The sequence below is a fragment of the Rhamphochromis longiceps genome, linkage group LG3 (genome assembly GCF_057381845.1).
Source record: "Rhamphochromis longiceps isolate RC_006_pf linkage group LG3, R_longiceps_female_GT1.1, whole genome shotgun sequence".
Classification (NCBI taxonomy): domain Eukaryota; kingdom Metazoa; phylum Chordata; class Actinopteri; order Cichliformes; family Cichlidae; genus Rhamphochromis; species Rhamphochromis longiceps.
The window spans coordinates 58,927,197-58,946,844 of NC_140559.1; the positions used below are offsets into that span (position 1 = coordinate 58,927,197).

Genomic DNA, 19,648 nt, shown 5'->3' on the forward strand with positions numbered 1-19,648 from the left:
GTCTTGTAAAGTGAATCTGTTGAAACATTTGAGCATGTATGTATAATTTAGGAGGGTGGCACCGTGGTTAGCACTGTTGCCGTACAGCAAGAAGGTCCTGAGTTCAATTCTACCATCAGGCCGGGGTCTTTCTGTGTGGAGTTTGCATGTTCTCCCCGTGTCTGCGTGGGTTCCCTCTGGGTACTCCGGCTTCCGCCCACCGTCCAAAGACATGCAGTTTGTGGGGATAGGTTAATTGGATAATCCGAATTGCCATTAGGTGTGAATGTGCGAGTGAATGTGAGTGCGAATGGTTGTCTGTCCTTGTGTGTTAGCCCTGCGACAGACTGGCGACCTCTCCAGGGTGTACCCCGCCTCTCGCCCCATGACGGCTGGGATTGGCTCTAGCGCCCCCCGCGACCCTGAAAAGGATAAGCGGTAGCGAATGGATGGATGGATGGATGTATAATTTAGATCTTTTCTGGATTAGAGAAAACCTAAAATGAATTCAAATTTGTGCACCTACGTTTTGTTTTTAAAATGTATTATTTTGCCTGAGGTTGTCGCACCCTGGAAAAATAATAGTTAAAAAAATAATCAAAAGCCCAAAATTATGATGAGATTTATACCAATAAAGAGTGTATGTAAATTGTACGTACTGTATACGTACAGTTGGATGACAGTTAGATTAAATGAATGGTGTTTTTTAGCTTGGATTTTCAAGATTTTCATTTCTCCTGTGTTTTAGAGGTTATCAATTCAGCACACTAACTTTCAAAGGTCTCATACATGCTCTAAGAAGCATGAATATTAACACAGTAGTCGTGCAAGGAACAGCACTTTTCAAAGCCACAGCACCCACATGCCAGGAGCCCACACACAGGGTAGATCAGATACTGATACTGCATCCTACAGACTTAGAACAACTCATACTAATGAAACAGAAATGTGATGGCAACAAACCATACCATAAATGTAACATCCAAACTTTATTGCACAACTGGGTGACAGTGCAGTAGCATTAAGATCCTGTATCACACTAAATGAAAGAGAATAATTCTTTCTGGCAGCATGAGGTTGTAGCCACAAGTTTTCTCTACACATTTTGTGTTTTATTTACTTTGGCACATCAGTTTTTAATCAATTAATAACAGAAATCAATCATATTCATTTCATGGGTTTCAACAACTTAAATTGGCAAGAAAATGGTACCAGAATAATATTTAGAAATAAAGGTTTTATATAAATATACATACATATGGCTATGAATTAACATTTCCCATAATCCCTCGATTTCTAATTCTGCAACCATTCCCTGTGTTTTAGTTTTACCTGGAATATTAAGCACTGGTCAACATCCTGATGCAGTTTTGTTGTGTGTATATTGAAGGGAAAGAAAAAGTCTTCAGCATAAGGCATGATGACAGCCTAAAGTTGTGTGGCAAGAGTTTCCGAGGAGCTGCTGTTGGCTAGCAACAGAATGGACCATAGGCTGTTCATGCATACTTGTGCATACCAATTCTTGTTCGCAGTCTTAGAAATCATAACCTACAGTTTCCTATAAACAACCTAATAGGTTGTAGGGCTTGTTGTTGTTGTTTTTTATCTTATTTTGCCTGAATCTGCAATAAGGTGAAAACGTTGATATTGCTTTGTTTAGAGTTCGGACCATTTACCAATCACAAGAAATTGTAAGAAATCTCTTTTTTCATATTTTTAATGATCTGCCCTGCACAGGAAAAATCCATTTAAGTCAACTGATGCTTTTTGATGGATGATACATGATTGTTAATTTGTGCCACACCATCAATAAAGCAGAAAGACATTTTTCACAGTATATATTCTTTGTGCTATACACGTCGTTATATAAATAGACACTTATCTACTTTTGCATGCAGTAACAGCGATCGAGAGCTGTGTTAATTTAGCATAGGTCAGTGTATGAATTCTGATTAGGTCTGACATTCTTATTATAAAGTGTTACCAGTCTGTCTCTGTCTCCTTCGCCCTCTCACTTTACCTTTGTAATAAACTCACTGTGTGGTTGGGTTCCAGTAAGTCATCCGAGCTCCGGTCAGAGCCAACACAAAACAAACACCCAGACTAAATATCACTTCATTGACTCCCACTCGCTCTCCTCTTTGTCTGGCTGCCTCATAGTGATGCCAGGAGTTTTTGTCTGCTGCTGGATAAAACCTGGCAAAATGGAGTGTTTTATCAGAGTGTGCCAGATTAGAGTGCAAGCACATGTGGAGGTCTGTGGAGGAGCGTTTCATACACTGATGGTCTTGCAGCAAGCCTGTTCTTGTAAAGTTCTACGTGTGGAGGAAAGAAAAATTTGAATTTTATTGTTCGGTCTCAACAGGGTCTTTACTGGAAAGCCCAGTTTCTGCAGATATTTCTAATAATTCTGATCTTTTAAGTCTTGACTTACTGTTGCATGCAATCACTTCAGCATCTAAATTTAAACTTTAAGGCAAAGGTGCATTGTTCTTTTATCTCTCACATCTGCTCATAGCTTCAATTTATTCTCAGCCAGGCTACTTTTGCTTTAACTGGCCCAGAAAAAACAGTTTTTTGTCTCGTTGTCCAGAGGTTTGAACTGGTAACATGGCATGGGTGGCTCACAGGCCAGTTGCAGAAGGAGAAATGCAGCTCAAAGTCATTGAGTGAGAAGAGCAGGACAAGGAAAACAACAATGATAGGTTAAATACGGTCAGGAGCAGGAGTAGTCGCAACAGCAATACTGCAGAATTTCACCTTTGTGGCTGCAGTCAAGACCAGACAAATATTAGCCTGGCTTACACTGTTTGAGGATATGAACTCCTCAATGTCTGTCATAAACAAATTTACATGAATCTGCTCCTTATAACTGTAATTAATTTAATAATAACTGTTCATAAATGAAATGTATGACATCCCCTGACAGTGCTGGGGAAATGCCCTGAGGCTCAGAAGGTAGCAGCACCCCTCCAAATTACCAAATGTTCCACTGTATGTTTACGTCATAGCTCTATCTTGTGAACTAAAATCTAATACAGTATACATTTTCCTCTTGAATTTATAAATTAAAATCTTGATGCCAGTGGAGCATGATGGAAAAACTTGTATCCTAACCTTGCTCTTTGCCTCTCTGTCATTTGTCGAAAATGACTGCCAATCTGTTAACCATTAACTATGCACCAATTTCTTTCTCTTTGATCCTATTAGTAGTCCATCAGTGTAGCGAATTATTAATTACCAAATAAACCACAGCCAAAAAGTGGTACTAAGAAAAGGAAGGAGTGAAGACAGCATGCCATCCAAACTTTGGATTTCAGCAGTGTGGTCAGTGACTCATGTCAGAGTTGCCGATGACACATAACAAATAAGAACTGCAAAAGGTGGTTGGTTAAAACAAAGTTTGGTAAACAAAGATGAGCTAAAAAATGTTGTAGGCTGTGCTCACTCTCACCTGGCAAAAAGTCACTCAGAGGCATTTAAATGACAGTTGGTGAAAAGAGGGAGATAAATGGACCAGACCAGATGATTATGTAGCATTTTTATAGTCACTCAAAGTGAAAAAATGTTTAGACATCTTTGTTGGGGACCAACAGTCACTTATGAGGATAAAAGTGCCTGTCCTCACGAGTTCGAAGGCATTTTTGACACTCAAAATGTGGTTTTAGTGTCAGAGTTACAATTGGGTTATAGTTAGGTTCAGGATGATCTGATATCCTCGTGTTGGTGTTGTTCCCAGACCATCATGAAAATGTTGTTCCAGGTTCAACATTACAAGTGACCAATCACATTGTTGTGACGTTATTCTTTTGTGCGCCAAGCCATTCGTGCATTTATGAAATTCCAATGTTGCAAGGACAATATCAATTCTGCTTACCGTTTATTAAAGGGTTACGGTTAGGGTTAGGGTCAGGGTCCGTTGATCGGCGGACAGAGGCGGTTTCACGCAGCTTTAGTACAGTTTTTTGTTTTAGGCTGGTTTTTCCCGAAGTCGCAAAAGTATGACGTCACAACATTCTGATTGGTCACTTGCCATGTTGATCCTGGAACAACATTTAGTATGATGATCTGGGAACAACACCAACACGAGGATATCAGACTTCCTTCCACCACCTGCCGCTGGATCAGAGACTTCCTCTCAGACCGTGTACAGAGAGTTAGAGTGGGGCCTCATCTTTCCTCAGCCCTCAGCCTCAACACCGGCTCTCCACAAGGCTGTGTACTGAGTCCCCTACTGTACACTCTGTACACACATGACTGTGTTAGTTCCCACCCAGACAACACAGTCATCAAGTTTGCAGATGATACCACTGTGGTGGGGCTCATCTCAGGGGGAGATGAGACTGCATACAGAGCTGAAGTTCAGAGGCTGTCAGATTGGTGTGCAGACAACAACCTGGACCTCAATACCACCAAAACAAAAGAACTGGTAGTTGACTTCAGAAGGAGGAAGTCCGAGCTGCAGCCTGTCAGCATCAACGGGGAGTGCGTGGAAAGGGTCTCCAGTTTCAAGTTTCTGGGTGTGCACATAGACACAGACCTCCAATGGAGCTCTAACACCTCTGCGGTCTTAAAGAAGGCCCAACAGCGTCTCCACTTTCTGAGAATCCTCAGAAAAATGGACCTGAAGAAGGAGCTGCTGACCGTCTTCTACCGCTGCTCCATTGAAAGTGTGCTGACATATTGCATCGGTGTGTGGTTCTCCAGCTGCACCACAGCACACAGAAAGGCACTCCAGAGGGTCATCAACATGGCCCAAAAAATCATTGGACATCCTCTTCCCTCCCTGAAGGACCTGTACAGCACTCGCTGTCTCAAGAGGGCACGCAGCATCCTACGGGACTGCACACACCCAGGACACCGGGTGTTTAAGCTGCTGCCGTCTAGCAGGAGGTTCAGGCTGCTGAGGTCCCGAACAAATAGACTCAAGGACAGCTTTTACAACAGGGCAATAGCCCTGATCAATGTAAATAGCTGACCTGACTGGATACCTCCCTGGACTTTTTAGGGGGAGGTAACAATGTTTAAAACGATAACAATAATATTTATATTTATAACAAGGTGCAATAATAATTAATGTGCAATAATAACAGTGTGCAATACACATACACTTATTCTTCTTTTTTATACTAAGTTAATATACTGTGTTGTGTTGTTTGTTACGTTGTGATGTGTCATATCGTGTCGTGTTGTGTTATATGTAGTGCCGACGTAGGACAGTTTTTCCAATTTCATTGTACTACTGTACTATGTATGACTGTGCAATGACAATAAAGAGTTATCTTATCTTATCTTATCTTATCAACCGTTAGGTTCAGGGTAAGGGTTAAGCATTCATTTGTATTGCCTAGGGTTAGGGTAATCGGCTAGGGCAGCGGTCCCCAAACATTTATGCCCGGACCGGTTTATGCCCGACAATATTTTCATGGACTGGCCTTTAAGGTGTCGCGGATAAATACAACAAAATAAAACTAGTACTGGTACCGAAAAAAAGAAAAACATTTTCATAACACACGTGAAAAGACCCAGGAAAATCGAGTAAACGATAAAAACGATAACAAAATAACGCTGAAAACCGATAAAAACCCTGAAAACTATACATTGCACACCTGAGCCTCAGCTCTCGCGGCCCAGTACCAAACGACTCACTGACCGGTACCGGTCCGAGGCCCGGGAGTTGGGGACCCCTGGGCTAGGGAAAGCATAATGCAAATTAGATGTCCTCACTAAGATATCAAAATGAGAATGTGTGTATGTGTGTGTTTTGTTTGATTGTGGCAAATCAAAGAGAAGTGGAATTTACAAAATTCAGTGTTTACACGTTACTGTCCAACTATATTTACTCTAGAAAACTATGTACTGTACACTGTTTAAAGTAAAAGTTTATTTCCATATATTTCTATATTCTGTCCATGTGTGCTCTCTGATGCAGTCATCAGAGTGTGAATTTTCATGAATGGTTTCATGATATGTTTTCAGTGTTCCAGCACAGTAGAAAAGTCCTATATAAGAACCAGTTCATTTACAGTACATAGTCCTCAAGGGACATGTTTAACTTTGACAGACAAACCGATGATGACTAATCTTACTTTGGCTAAAATTCCAGTCTTTCAATGGAAATTTTGGAAATAATTTCTCTTCCCAAGTGAAGATTAGTCACCAAACACTCACTGAGCACATCAGAGTCTCTGCTTACTGAAAAGAAATTATTTTTAATGGGGAAAGTCTGCAATTGCTTTCAGCAAGAATGCTTGTATTTATGTAAACAGTGGTATTTGAGCCCAATGTAGCTGGTATTTGGTCACTACTCACTTCAGCAGTGGTTTTGGGATTTTTTTTTTTGTGTGGCAGAGCTAAATTGCTGGAGTTGAGTTAACAAGAGAAGAGAGCCGCAGTAGTTAGCAGTTTTAAGATACTTCTGTCTTAAAACTGAAGTTCTTCTATTGGACAGAGGGGTGAAATATCTTCTTATAATGTCTTAATGCCCACAGATTGCAGCACATCTATACACATGTACCAGATTCTCAGTGGAAGATGTTTTGTGGTTTTTCTATGAAGGGATGGTTTCCTAAATGCTTGGTCAGTTCTCTTCCTCTCTGTGTTTATTTTTGCACTCCTGCAGACATTAATGTCCCAACCAAGCCACCCTTTCCTTACTGATACACCTCTTAATACAGGCCATTTGTGGCTGGGAATGAATCTCCATCTTCTCACTGTCATAGCCTTCTCCAATGCACTTTGGTTCATATTCATATAGATCTGGTTTCTCTTCAGTGGTATGTCAACTGCTAAAAAAAGATCTCTTGTCTTTTATTTTGTTTCTGTACCCTGGGTTAACAGTTTTTCAACATGCAAAAAAAAAAACCCCACATTTATTAACTGCATCAAAGCCTACAGTTGACAGATTTCAGATGTGTTTTTACCAGATCTGGCTCCTTTACAGCTTAATGAAGTCTGAATCAATACCTCAGTCTACAGTATAGCTCAGTAACAGCTTGTGGCGTGACTGCAACAAGAAGCATATTTTTCATCTTCATTTTCGTCTCTTCATTCCACATGCTTTGCTAGCATGCAAGCACACTGATTCAGATCAACCCTCCGTGTGTTTCATCAAACCAGTGCAGATGAGTTACCGGCAACCAAGATTTTTCTGTCATCAACCATGAAGGCAGAGCGCTCCTGCTCTGCCCTAATCCTTTAAAAACCACAGCACTGGAGGTGAAAACATCCAGCTGAGATCTGAAGTGCTAACAAAATGCATTTAGCTGTCTAAACATATTAGATTTTGCAAGAGATATCATTTTACCACAAGAGATTTACGTATTTACCACACCGTTTTGAGTTAGCTGTAAGAAAGGTTGTGGAAACTGTGGTAGCAATCCGCTGCACTCTCCCAGACTGTGTTAATATAGCACATGTTTTATACTCTCCAAACACTTAACTTACAGCAATATCTTCATCTTAAACTAACATATGCACACTTGACTTATCTGTGGCAAAATGCTTACTACAAATGTGGTCATATTGTGTGGTTAGGATTCTGCACATCTTCTTATTCATTATGTCTTCCTACAGACAGTCTGAGAGTCCTTTCAGTTTTTAGTCCTGGTTATTTTTTGTTTAGTTTTCTTTTTTATTTCAGCAATGAAACTTCATCCAACACAATATGAAGGGCCATACAACCTGCTTTTAGATTTGAACAGGTATACTGTACATAATAAAATGTTAGTTCTGCTTGTTTGCAATTAAATATGAGGCTACTTTTCCTCTTTTACAGAGGTGTACTCTGGAGAGCAGTTGACATTTATAGGTTTGTAAAATGCTACCTTAGACCATAACCCATAATAATAAATGGCTTTGTAGCAAATCCATGATTTTTGTTTTTTGCAAGAAGTTATGTATTTTCTTTCTCTTTTCCTTTTTTTTTGTTTGTTTTTTTATTTACAGTGTATCCTGCCAGAGAGTGAAAGCAAAACCTTGGAAATCTAACATTCTGTCTTATTTTATTTAATAACTGTGGTATGTGCAGATATGCCTCCTCGTCTAAACTTTTTGGAAATTTTAAAAGAAAGTAAACTGCACAGTTAGATAGACCTGACCAGCTGCTTCTTTGCTGCCTGTTAAATTTACTCTACAGGATGTCAAGCTCACTTTTTCCAACTGCTTATTCATAAAATCGATTCTAAGTTCCAGTCTGTTCAGGATATTAGAAATAATGGTATAAACTGAGGTGAAGAGTATGTGGAATATTTTCCAGAAGCTGTCAGGATAGTGCATTTTGCATGCCTTTATCCTTTTTATTTCAGCCTGTTGAGGGGAAAAAGCATATAGATGTATGCAAAGAGAAAAATAGCAGAATGTCCTATTAATTGTGAAGATTTGAACAGAAATGGAAATGCATGCTGCAAACGCTCCAGTGATCCAATAAATCTTATTATTTACTAATATGAAGAAAGCTGTTCTGCTTTACATTATTCATTTTCCTTTCAGCACATTCAATTAAAAAAACCAAAAACACTTTTACACTATTTATTGTCAAGTGAGTTGTCTTTGCAACATGTCCTGGGCTACCCTGGTGTTCTCATGGTGCCTGTCCTTACACACTGTTGGAACCTCACAAGATGTTTTAACAGATGATAATTACCATTGACCAACACACTGCTTATACTACTAGGGCTGTGCGATATCACCAGGATCTCATATCCTGATATAAGATATTTCACACCCCGATAACGATATATATTCCAAAATAGTGCATTTTCTGTAAATTCTGTAAATCTCAGGAAACTCAACTCGTGTGAAGTGTTTTTAGCTGAGCGTCGTGTGTTTTGAAACTATAGATTTTTAGATATAAGTTGCAACAGCCACCAGTTTGTTTGTGAGTATTTATTACATGGCACACCGCGGGGGGAAGCCTGTTCTAACGTTGGAGTCTAAGGTTTATTTTGAGAACCTAACAATTACAATTAATTCAACAAAAAAATTCTAAAGCTCTTCCTTGGATGTTGAGGTATGAACATTCAGCCCGGTGCCCAGTGCAATCAGAAGGGGAACAGGGAGATTGCTGCCAGAGTGATCAGGGCCAAGAATTTAAGCTTGGTAACAAGCGCTGCTTGATGTGAGCATTGTACTGCTACTGCTTATGTAAAGCAGATTTAGGGGAAAGGGCATTGTGATGTTTCCTTTTTAAGTGCTTAAGTTAGGTTTAGTTGGGTTATTAAGTGTTTATTAAGGAAAAAGGAGCATTGAAAGGAGGAGAGAAAAGTGAAAGCATGGAAAGCAATGATAGTAAAATATCTGGGGCTCTTCCTGGAATAAAGTGTTCAGTGGATGCCTTGCACTTCTTAGTGCACTTTTCCCCTTGTGTTTCAGCTGTCTAAAGGGGGTAAATCACATAAAATAAATGTCTTGATTCTGCTGTGAAATCACTTATTTTCTCTTTTAAAAAACAGTTCCTGTCAAATTTCCCAAAACACTGTCAATTAAATACTCCATATCTGTTCAAATCAATTATCTCCACCACGCAAGTGCCCTGCAACACTGTTGTGAAATAATTGAGCTAATGGGTTTTTGTTCCCACGCATATGGTATCAAACCTCTCTCCAGCAATTAAGATCATTATCCGCCCTTGTGTTCTTGTTTAAGCACATTTCGGGTCCATTTCGCTAACTCACGGGTTGAGATCAGATTGAATTTAAAGCTCAGAACCTACTGTGTACTTTCCACCCTGTTAAAACACGTCAGGTGACCACAAGAGTACTCCACTTATTGAGAGCTGTGGCCATTTCATCCTGAGAGCTCTTATAGCATGGATAATTGACCTTGTGGTAGAAAAGAGCAATTTGTACTTTAAGTAGCTGAGATATTGTTGAGGTTCTTACAAAATTAACTGCTTTGGAAAACCTTCAGCCACTGCAATTTAACCTTTTAGCAAAACTAGGTATTTATTACAAAAAACTCACACACCTGCTTATTGTTTTGTTTTGGGGTGTTTTTTTTTGCTTTGCTTTCAAATTTATGCAGAGAGCACAGTTGACTGAACTTATGCTTCATCTTAGAATGTAGCAATAAGTGATGGATGGTGATAGAAATATGATGCAAATATGGATAATTCACGATACCAGCCTCCTCAGCAGGGAATATTTGCATATTTAGTGGTTTACCAAGGGCTCTTTCTGTGGAGGAGTGCCCACTGGTGTGTGGTGACTTTTACAGAAATACAAGCAGAAACTACCCCCCACCCCCTACACACACACACACACACACACACACACACACACACACACACACACACACACACACACACACAAAGAAAAAAATAGGAAAGAAAGCAAAAATAAATGCAGCGTCTTTCAGTCTTCAACAGGACAAATTGAACCAGATTTAATGACATCACACTGAAAACGTCTTGAGTTGTATTATTAAGAAATACTATTACTATACTTTAAACTCTACTTTTTTATTCCCTTGAGATCCAGAAGGTCTTTTCTGCCCAAAGTAGCAGTGATGATCTCTGAGTGATGTCACTCCCAGCTTCACCACCTGACTTCTGCAGCAAATGAAACACAACAACAACCCATCATCACCTTTTCAACCTCCCAAGCCAGACTTTTTAAGTCTCTAAAATCAAACCCACTCACCAGTCGATATCACCACTAAAAGACACCTATAAGTAGGCATCAATATATTATGTGCCATGAGAGCTGGATCTTCAGTGGACTTCTGTCACCATCCACAATGGTGCAGTTGGAGTCTGTGTGATGGGAGGCATTGGAGATTAGCACAACAGTGACCTGATCAGCCTTTATGTTGGAAAGCACAAGAAAGGACAGATCCAGCCGGTTAGCAGCAACTGAAAGTAAAGTGTCCATTACTGAGGTGAGGGGGAAAAAGAACAATAAATAGAAAATTATACTATATGGCTGCAAATATATGTGGGTAGCCCACAAAGATAAAGTCTATGTTGCCAGGAAGCACTGGCGTACACATAGACTACCTTGAGTCCTTGTTGGTAGGTGTTTATGAATGGCTGTAATAACTTGGCTTCTGTAACAGTCTCCCAGGTTTTTAACTAACCATGCATTCAAGAGTGTTCAAAAGGGCCACACCTTACACACGTCTAAACCTGAACATAACTGTCATCCAGTTCTGAGGAAAGTTATTTAGGCCTTGGCAAACGTGTACTAAAATGATATTCAGAATATTCAGAAGTCATTGTTGTGTTACTTCATTTACCACTGTGTTGACTGTTATTCCACTCTGTGCTGTACATTGCCATGTTGTGATTTACTGACCCTGCTTTCACCAAGCTACACTTCTCTTGTGTGTCCAGCACCAGGAATATATGTATGCCAGTCAGAGTGATGCCCCCTGTCACTGGTGATAAGTGGTAATTGAATTTGAATTGAATTGCTTCTCTAGCATCAATCAAGCTAATTAGTAAATTAATCTTGAGGTCGGCATCAAAGTTCACTTGATTATAAAAAGAAGTGATCTGCCCACAGAGAGTGATCATTAAACTTTAGTTCTCCTGAGCACTGCTAGGGTTTATAGCTAGAGATTTACCAAGTGTGGCTAATAAGCGTGTTGTCGCAATTGCAAACATGCGCCAATTGGAGTGAAAATGTCTGTGGGTGATCTACTGACAATGTGCTAAATTATAAAAGATGCAAATAATTTATTACAGCAATGACCACAGAACAGGAATATCTACATGCTGAATTTAAAAAAAATTGAAAGAAATTTATTGATTGCAACGTGTACATGCTTGGCCTTTGCACCCTCACCAAAAAGGCATAAATATTCTGTAGAGCTTGCATAACTTAACCACGTGTGGATTCCAGCTCACTGACGTCAGCATTCAAGAATACAATGAATCGAGAATCAAGTCTCAGGTAGTTACATCTCTTCTCTATGGTCTTTATAACAAGTTTTTCTTAATCTCCATATAGTAATATGGAGATTAAGTCAGTAATATGGAGTCAGTAATATGGAGATTAAGTCAGTGACTATCAGGTGACTATCAGGTAGTAACCTGATAGTCACTTTCCAAAGTTGTGCTGCTCTGTAATATTTTCTACTGCTGCCACCACAAGGTTGCAAGGTCAAGGCAACCCTTTCTGTTGTTTTCTCGGTGAGTGTCTCTAACCCTCTGTTCTGGACACAATCCTAAGTGTTTGTGGCAGTTCCAGGCGGTGATGGTTAGCCAGTTGACCTCAGTGGTGCAGCAGCTGACAAACTGGCCACTTTTAATGTCAATACCCAAAACTGACTTGGTAACCTTTCCCCCCCTTCATACAGCTCTCTGTTATCACTCCAGTGTTTGCATTTAATGCACCTGGGGCATTTCTTGTTTTTTATGTGTCCCTCAGCAGCAATATAATCCTTAACCCCTCTTTGCAATAATGACTTAGTTCACACTGTTATTGTCATGATCCCTTGGATTCATTATGTTCTTATTTAATATATTTAAATTTGATTTTTAAATGTTTTTTCTCCATAGTTTATATATTTTAGGAATTGTATTTTTATTTTTTGTATTTATTTATGATTATCTTATTATTCGTGTTCCTTTGTTTCATGTTTAGTGCAGTGGCAAGTGGTTAGTTTTATGAAAAGGCAAGCAGAGAGTATTACCTAACCATTACTTAACCAAAATAAATTAAAGTAAAATAAAATACAGTCTTGGTAGCCGGGGGATTGGTCCGCCAGAGCCGCCGTCCGGCTTACAATGCACACCTCCTGCGAGTGGTGGGCCTGCAGGAAGATGGGTCCGTGTCCCTTTTTTGTGCTGTGCCCTGTTCCCTTGGACAAGCTGGAGGAGCAGGATGGGGAGAAGGAGGTCTGGGCTTTTACATTTTAACAAGATGAACTGGACCAGATTACATCTCTGCTGTGACTACTCCAACAGTCTATTGCTTCAACTATTTACTATAAGTTGACAATCATGAAGGGTGGAGGATTTTTTTTAGAACTGTTGCTTTAGCAGAAAGTTGAAATACATTTTTTTGGACTATTTTATTATTTTTTGTACTTTACAAAATGACTGCTTAACCCTTTAACAATAATAATAATAACTATTTTTACTTAAAATCTTCAGGGAAAACACTAGTTAGTCTATCTCCAAAAGTTGATTCTGTTCATCTGGTCGTAGCGTTTTGTGGGAGAAACGTTTTGTCACTCATCCAAGTGACTTCTTCAGTCTCAGCTGACTGCAGGTTTCCCCAAATCTTATAAACAGTAAATTTGCATAATGACTGAAACCAGCCCTGGGCTGGGAGGTCAGTTCTTTATTCATAATTATGCAAATTCTCATGACCATTGATCAACAACCACTGACCAATACCCACTGATCAAAGATGACTGATCAATGGCCATGAGTACCATTCACAGAGAGTTGGGGAATGGCTGCAATCACAGCATTGTAAGACGGCGAAAGATGTACTCTTAGGCCCCCTCCTCGATTCAGAGATGGTCTTTCCCTTTTCGCGTAAATGGCCTCCTTGACTCTGCGCTCAAACCAGCGTTCCTCCCTGTCCAGGATGTGTACATCCTCATCATTGAAAGAGTGTCCACTGGCCTGTAGGTGTAAATAGACTGCAGAGTCCTGGCCCGACGAGGTGGCTCTTCAGTGTTGTGCCATCCGCTTTGCCAGAGGTTGTTTGGTTTCCCTGATGTATAAATCCTGGCAATACTCCGGGCACTTAACAGCGTACACTATGTTACTCTGTCATTGTGCAAATTTACTGTTTATAAGATTTGGGGAAACCTGCAGTCAGCTGAGACTGAAGAAGTCACTTGACTGAGTGAGTGACAAAACGTTTCTCCCACAAAACGCTACGTCCAGATGAACAGAATCAACTTTTTGGAGATTTACTTTCCTGGATGATTGAGAATGCATCAAGACTAGTTAGTCTACTTTTGTGCTTATATTTGACTTATGTTGTGTCATTGAATAGAATGCTGTGTCACAACTATTGTACTCTAATGCTGCTGCTGGCACCTTGTTTCAGTAGATGCACACTTCAAATTAGGTAGTGTGTGATCAATGACAGTAGCTTATTTCAAAAGCAAGTTGGAAAATTTAACACTGCTGCCTGGAAGCAAACATCAATAACATGCTGTTGAAATATATATATATATATATGACAATTTTTCTTTAGAGAAAATGCAAAGTAGATGCATTTTAAGTTCATAAGGCAATGTTTTCACATTATCATTTTAATATTAGTAAATAAAGGGAGCAATTTCACAGTTTAACCTGGTGGAGATGTCCGGCTTTAAGTTGTCTCTCAGCTAAAGTCTTGAGTCTCCAGGACTTACATTAACACATCCTACAAAAATTACTACAGAAAACTGTTTTCAAAACTAACTTTTCAAGACGAACCAACTGAAACTGGAAATGAGATGCCCTCTTTCAATCTTGTCACAGGTCTTGCTGTGTTCGCAAATGATTGCAGTAATGAAAAATAGAGAGCAGAATTATTTCTTGTGGCTGCATTACTTTGTGATAGACATAGAAGCTTTTCATGCCACTTTTTGCCGAAAGTGTCCTGGGACAGGCTCTAGTCTGAACCTTGAGCAGATTACAGCAGTTTTTTTTAGATTGTATTAATTGATCATAGAAAAACTGTTTTTATCAGTGTGGTTTTAAACAGAAATTCTAGAAAACATTCCACAATACTAGAAATAGGAAGCAAGAAAATGGTTAAATGACTGAGTTGATCATTTTCTATCCATAGCGGTGCCAAAGAGTCCAGTTTTCTTATATGGAAACAATCAAAACTGTTGAATGGCTTGATGGTTGAAAAGCAGCAAACAGTAATGTAATAGTTATAATCTGCTCCGAATGTTTTCAAAGTTTAAAACATGTATATTGTATTTCTGCGTGCAGTATGTATTCATATGATATTGTATTTTGAGCAGAGAAACAGCTAAATCTGACATTTTATTCGATGTACTCAAGGATTTAATTAAACCATATGGAAATGATTTATTCCGCATGCGAAAAGGATCGTTTTAGCCAGGTCTGCTTTGCCAAGTGCTTTGGCCGCTCTGTGTAATAGTTTCTAACAAAGCAGTGGCTCAGAAATTACTCAAAGTTCACTTCTTATGTACACCCTGGACAGGTCACCAGTCTGTCGCAGGGCTAACACACAGAGACAGACGACCATTCGCACTCACATTCAGTCCCGCATTCACACCTATGGGCAATTTGGATTGATTAATTAACCTATCCCCACTAACTGCAAGTCTTTAGACTGTACGAGGAAGCCGGAGTACCCAGAGCATGCTGTGCAGCAACAGTGCTACCCACCGTGCCACCATGCTGCCATTCATTAATTCAATGCAAAAATAAAATTTGTGAATGGCACCAATTTATTGGGGCTCTTAACTGGAGTATCTATAGGAATGAGGGGCAGTGGCTGGCAGCATTGTGTAAAAACCTTACTCTCAATACCAAACAAACCAAAATGTCATCATGGAGGCACAGAGTTAGCCCAACCCCTCTCCACATCAACTTATGATGGAGTCATATCTCTGAGGGTCGTTGGTTAGCTAATACAACATCTGTGGTGGAAAAGGCTCAGCACCGCCTCCAATTCTTGATGGTTGTAAGGAAGAATAAGCTGGAAAAGAGGTTGCGGGTGACCTTTTTACCCCGTTACAGTTGAGAGTGTGCTGACATGTTTCATTCCATTGAAATTCAGAATACACTTTATTATTTTACTTTTTTATTCTATAAAATTCTATTATTATTGACATATAAGGCTCTACATGGACAGTTCCCTGCTTATATAGCAGAGCTTCTGAGACCTTATTCATGCAGTCTGTTTCTGATTTTCTAACCAGGGTCTCCTAACTGACTGTCGCTCTGATTTTAAAACTAGAGGTGATCGTGCTCGTGAGGCTGTAGCACCCTGTGGAACAGCCTTCCTCAATCAATCAGGTGATTCTGTTATTTTAAACAGTTTTAAACATCTGCTGAAAACTTATTTTAATAGGTTAGCTTTCCCTTAATCTTTACCTTTATTTACTTTATTTTATTTTGCTTGTATGGCCAAAAATACCAATGACCATTCACTTGATTCATCTTCTGCTTTATATTATCCATCTCACGCCCACCCTCATGGCCAATTTAGAATCGCCAAATAACCTTTTGAAGTGAGAGGAAACCAAGGCAGCTGCAGAAAACCACACTACTGCACCTGTCCATAATTATCACTGAAAATGTTTTTCAGTTACTTCTGTTTGAAAAAGAAACATAACTCTAAGTTCTTTTGGTGAGATTCAGATGTTGCAGCCCTTCTATGTATCAGTTTACACAAGCAACCAGCATTCAGTTCACTTATTTTGTGTGACCATCTATGAGAACACACTCAGTCATAATTAAAGTGCTTAATTGGACTTTAATAATACAATACTACAATTGTATTGTTGTACAATAATACAATAATACTTCAACCTAACAAAACATAGACTTGTTTAGCATTTTATCATATTAAATGTAAACTTAGTTCAATTAACTTTGGCCATTTGAATCAGTTTTAATGATCAGTTATATTTTTTACATATTTGAGGTTGGATGTTTCCATATACTGACAATCACATATATCTCCTGCCTATAAATATTTTTCTCATTTTGAGGTCATTGTCTTCTATTTATTCCTGTGGCAATATAATATTATTTCCCTGTGTCAGACTAGAGTTGTCATGGAGATGAATACATTTAGTGCTATGAAAAAGTATTTTGCCCCTCTCCTGATATTTTTGTATTTTCTTGAGTAGTTGTCACACGTCTTTCAGATTATCGAACAAATGTTATCATTAGACAAAAATTAGTCAATACAAAATGCAGTTTTTAAATAATGATATCATTTATTATTCATTTGTTATTAATAAAAAAAAAAGATATCCAGACCTACCTGGCCCTATGTGAAAAAGTAATGTGGAACAAGTAGTTATTACATTTTGGGCTAAATCACATTAGGCCAATTCTTGTAAAATAGCTTCTAATATTACAAGTTGTTTGATGATATGAAATATTTAAAGTGTAACAAAAATGCAAAAAATAAAGAAATCAGGAAAATACTTTTGACAGGACGCTATGCGTGTGTAGGTGGTTGGCATCTGAATGGCAGTCATCAGTAACAGAAGTCTTTCAGGTGTGGAATACAGTGAAGACCTCTCTCTCTCTCACAGCTTCAGGCAGGAAGGAGTTTTTTCACTTTATGTAATTAAGTCTAGAATAATTGCTCAGAGGTTCCTCTCCTCCCTCTCGCTCTCTTTTCTTCTTTTTACTTGACAGAGGAATGTAATTAAAAAAGGAGAGAGAGCTTTCCTGAGGTTTGATCATTGTCTCCAACTTCTAATGGAGAGCTTAGACCTGCTGTCTATCATCAACAGTGAGTCAGGGAGAAGAAGGCGATACTGGGAGAACACTAAAGGTACACGAATCCAAAAGTGAGGAGGAAAATGACATAGAAAGACAGGAAACAGCTGAGGTAAAAAGAGCATCATGCAGTCAGAGAAAATATAAAAAGAAGAGAAATGTAATGGCGCTGAGACAATGGTGTTTTCAAATCAGTTAAAATTTCTAACAATGAATGCCTTTTTAAGTTAGGCTTCTTTTTTCACTCTGATGTAGTCTGAAGTGAGTTTCTGAAGGAAAATGATAAATGTCAGGGATTTACCTCAATCTGCCAATGCAGAACTTGTTCTTTGATAACTGATTGATAAAGAATGAGTAAACCATTATAAAGCAATTAGTCATGTTTGAAATCCTTTATGAAGGGGGACTTTTTGCAAATTGAAGGAATAAATGTATCCATGCAGGTTATATAATATATATCCTCAACAACTCCCCTCAGTATCGCCGCCATCGGACAGAAGTGAGCTTCGCTGACTCATCAACTCATATCAGACTGCTTTCATTAAGTTGTACAGCTCACTCCAGAGTAAATACACATGGACACCAGCTGAGTTAAACAACAGGCTGACATCCTACACTCATTACAGATGAAGGTCGCCAGAGTTGTTTGTAGTACAGCAGCCAGTGCTGCTAGGATTATGTCTTCAATTGGGAGAACTAAGAAAACAAAATTCATATGACTGGAATCTGCAATCTCCTGACATCTGTTGATGAGATTTTACACAGTCTACCTATAATTTGACCAAATGAAAATGTCTTGTATGTTGTCTACAAAACCTTGAATGATATTATATTGGTCTTGAGTGGGGATTTGAAGGATGTGAAACTACTGTTTCCATGCCCAACACTGAAGTTTCTCTCTTGCTTTAAGATTCAGTTGCTGGAGTCAGCCTATTTAAATGTTTTTTAGATAATATGTGTTCACTTCAGAGCTGTACAAAGATAAAGGCAAATATAGATCCTGCATTCTGAGACAATGATGGCTATGAGGGAGTAGGAGGCAGAATACTGAGTCTTTGCCTATTGTTTTGGAAAACGATGTTTTTTAATATAGCCAAACTAATGATTCACACCTATTATGCATCTAATTTGTAGGTAAATTTTCAGACATATTCATACTAGCAAACATAGCTGGACTGGCCATCGGGCATACCGGGCAAGGTGATTTTTCGTTTTTATGGGCCGATGATTTTTTTTATTTATTTATTTTTATAACAGTATAAACAATGAAAGGTGGTGGATTGGCCTGATGCTGGCAGATGTGTAAAAATAACTCAGTTGTTTGGTGGCTATGGCGGAGCTGCCACAAGAGGCCAGGTGGATGAGGGAAAGGTGAGGCAGGAGGAGAGACCCGAGGCAGCCGCCAGTCCGAGTGTCAGGTGAGCTGAACTTCAGGTAAGAAGTTATGGCCTGCAGTCTATCTGGGTCAGATATAAACCAAGTTTAGGTGGAGTTTATTTTCGTTGTGCTGACTTTTTGCCGTCAGTTACAATAACTCGTACTGCGTACTAGCTAGCATGACGGAGTCACGAGCAGTTGTCCAAGCATTTCACTACATATCGTACTGTGTATGACTGTGTACGTGACAAATAAAATTTGAATTTGAATTTGAGTTTCTACAGCTGGGTGGGTGCTATGTTACTGATAGTGAACTTTATTTTATTGATAAGGTTAGTTAGTAGAGTTGCCAACCGACCCCTAAAAAACGGAATCGTCCCGTATTCAGAGAAAATATTACGCGTTTCGTATTGAGGCTGAAAAGGAACGCAGTTTGTCCCGTGCTTCAGCTAGAATGGAAAAAGACACAAAGCTGGAGTTTTTCTCTGTCTTTACATTGTCAGCTGTCTCTTCTTCTCTCAGTCAATCGTGAAACTGATCAATGATCAGCTGATCGGCTTTTCTCTCGTGTTTGTTTATCCCACTTTGCGCCACAAAGAGGAAACCAGCGTTTGTCGTGCTAAACAACAGCAAAGACATACTTTTCTTTCTTATTCTCATTTAAAATATCTAGCTTTTATTAAATAATTATCTGAATCTTACAACCAAAGTTTTTATCTGATGTACAACGTATAGAAATCATACATATACCATCAAAACAGTGTACATCACTGTCACAACAGTGTTTGTTTTCATTCAAAGGCTTTATGATTTTTCCTATAATACCTGGTGGGCCGGTCTCTAGTCAAAGTTTTTTGTCCCAGTCCAGCCCTGCTAGCAAAAGCTGCTGTAGAACAGAAA

At 39.1% G+C, this 19,648-nt stretch overlaps 1 protein-coding gene across 5 annotated transcripts in view; it reads left to right on the forward strand.

The window, feature by feature from the left end:
• Positions 1-19,648, forward strand: part of sorcs2 (sortilin-related VPS10 domain containing receptor 2) — a 387,417-nt gene that overhangs the window by 273,396 nt on the left and 94,373 nt on the right. The gene's annotated exons all lie outside the window — the stretch shown is intronic.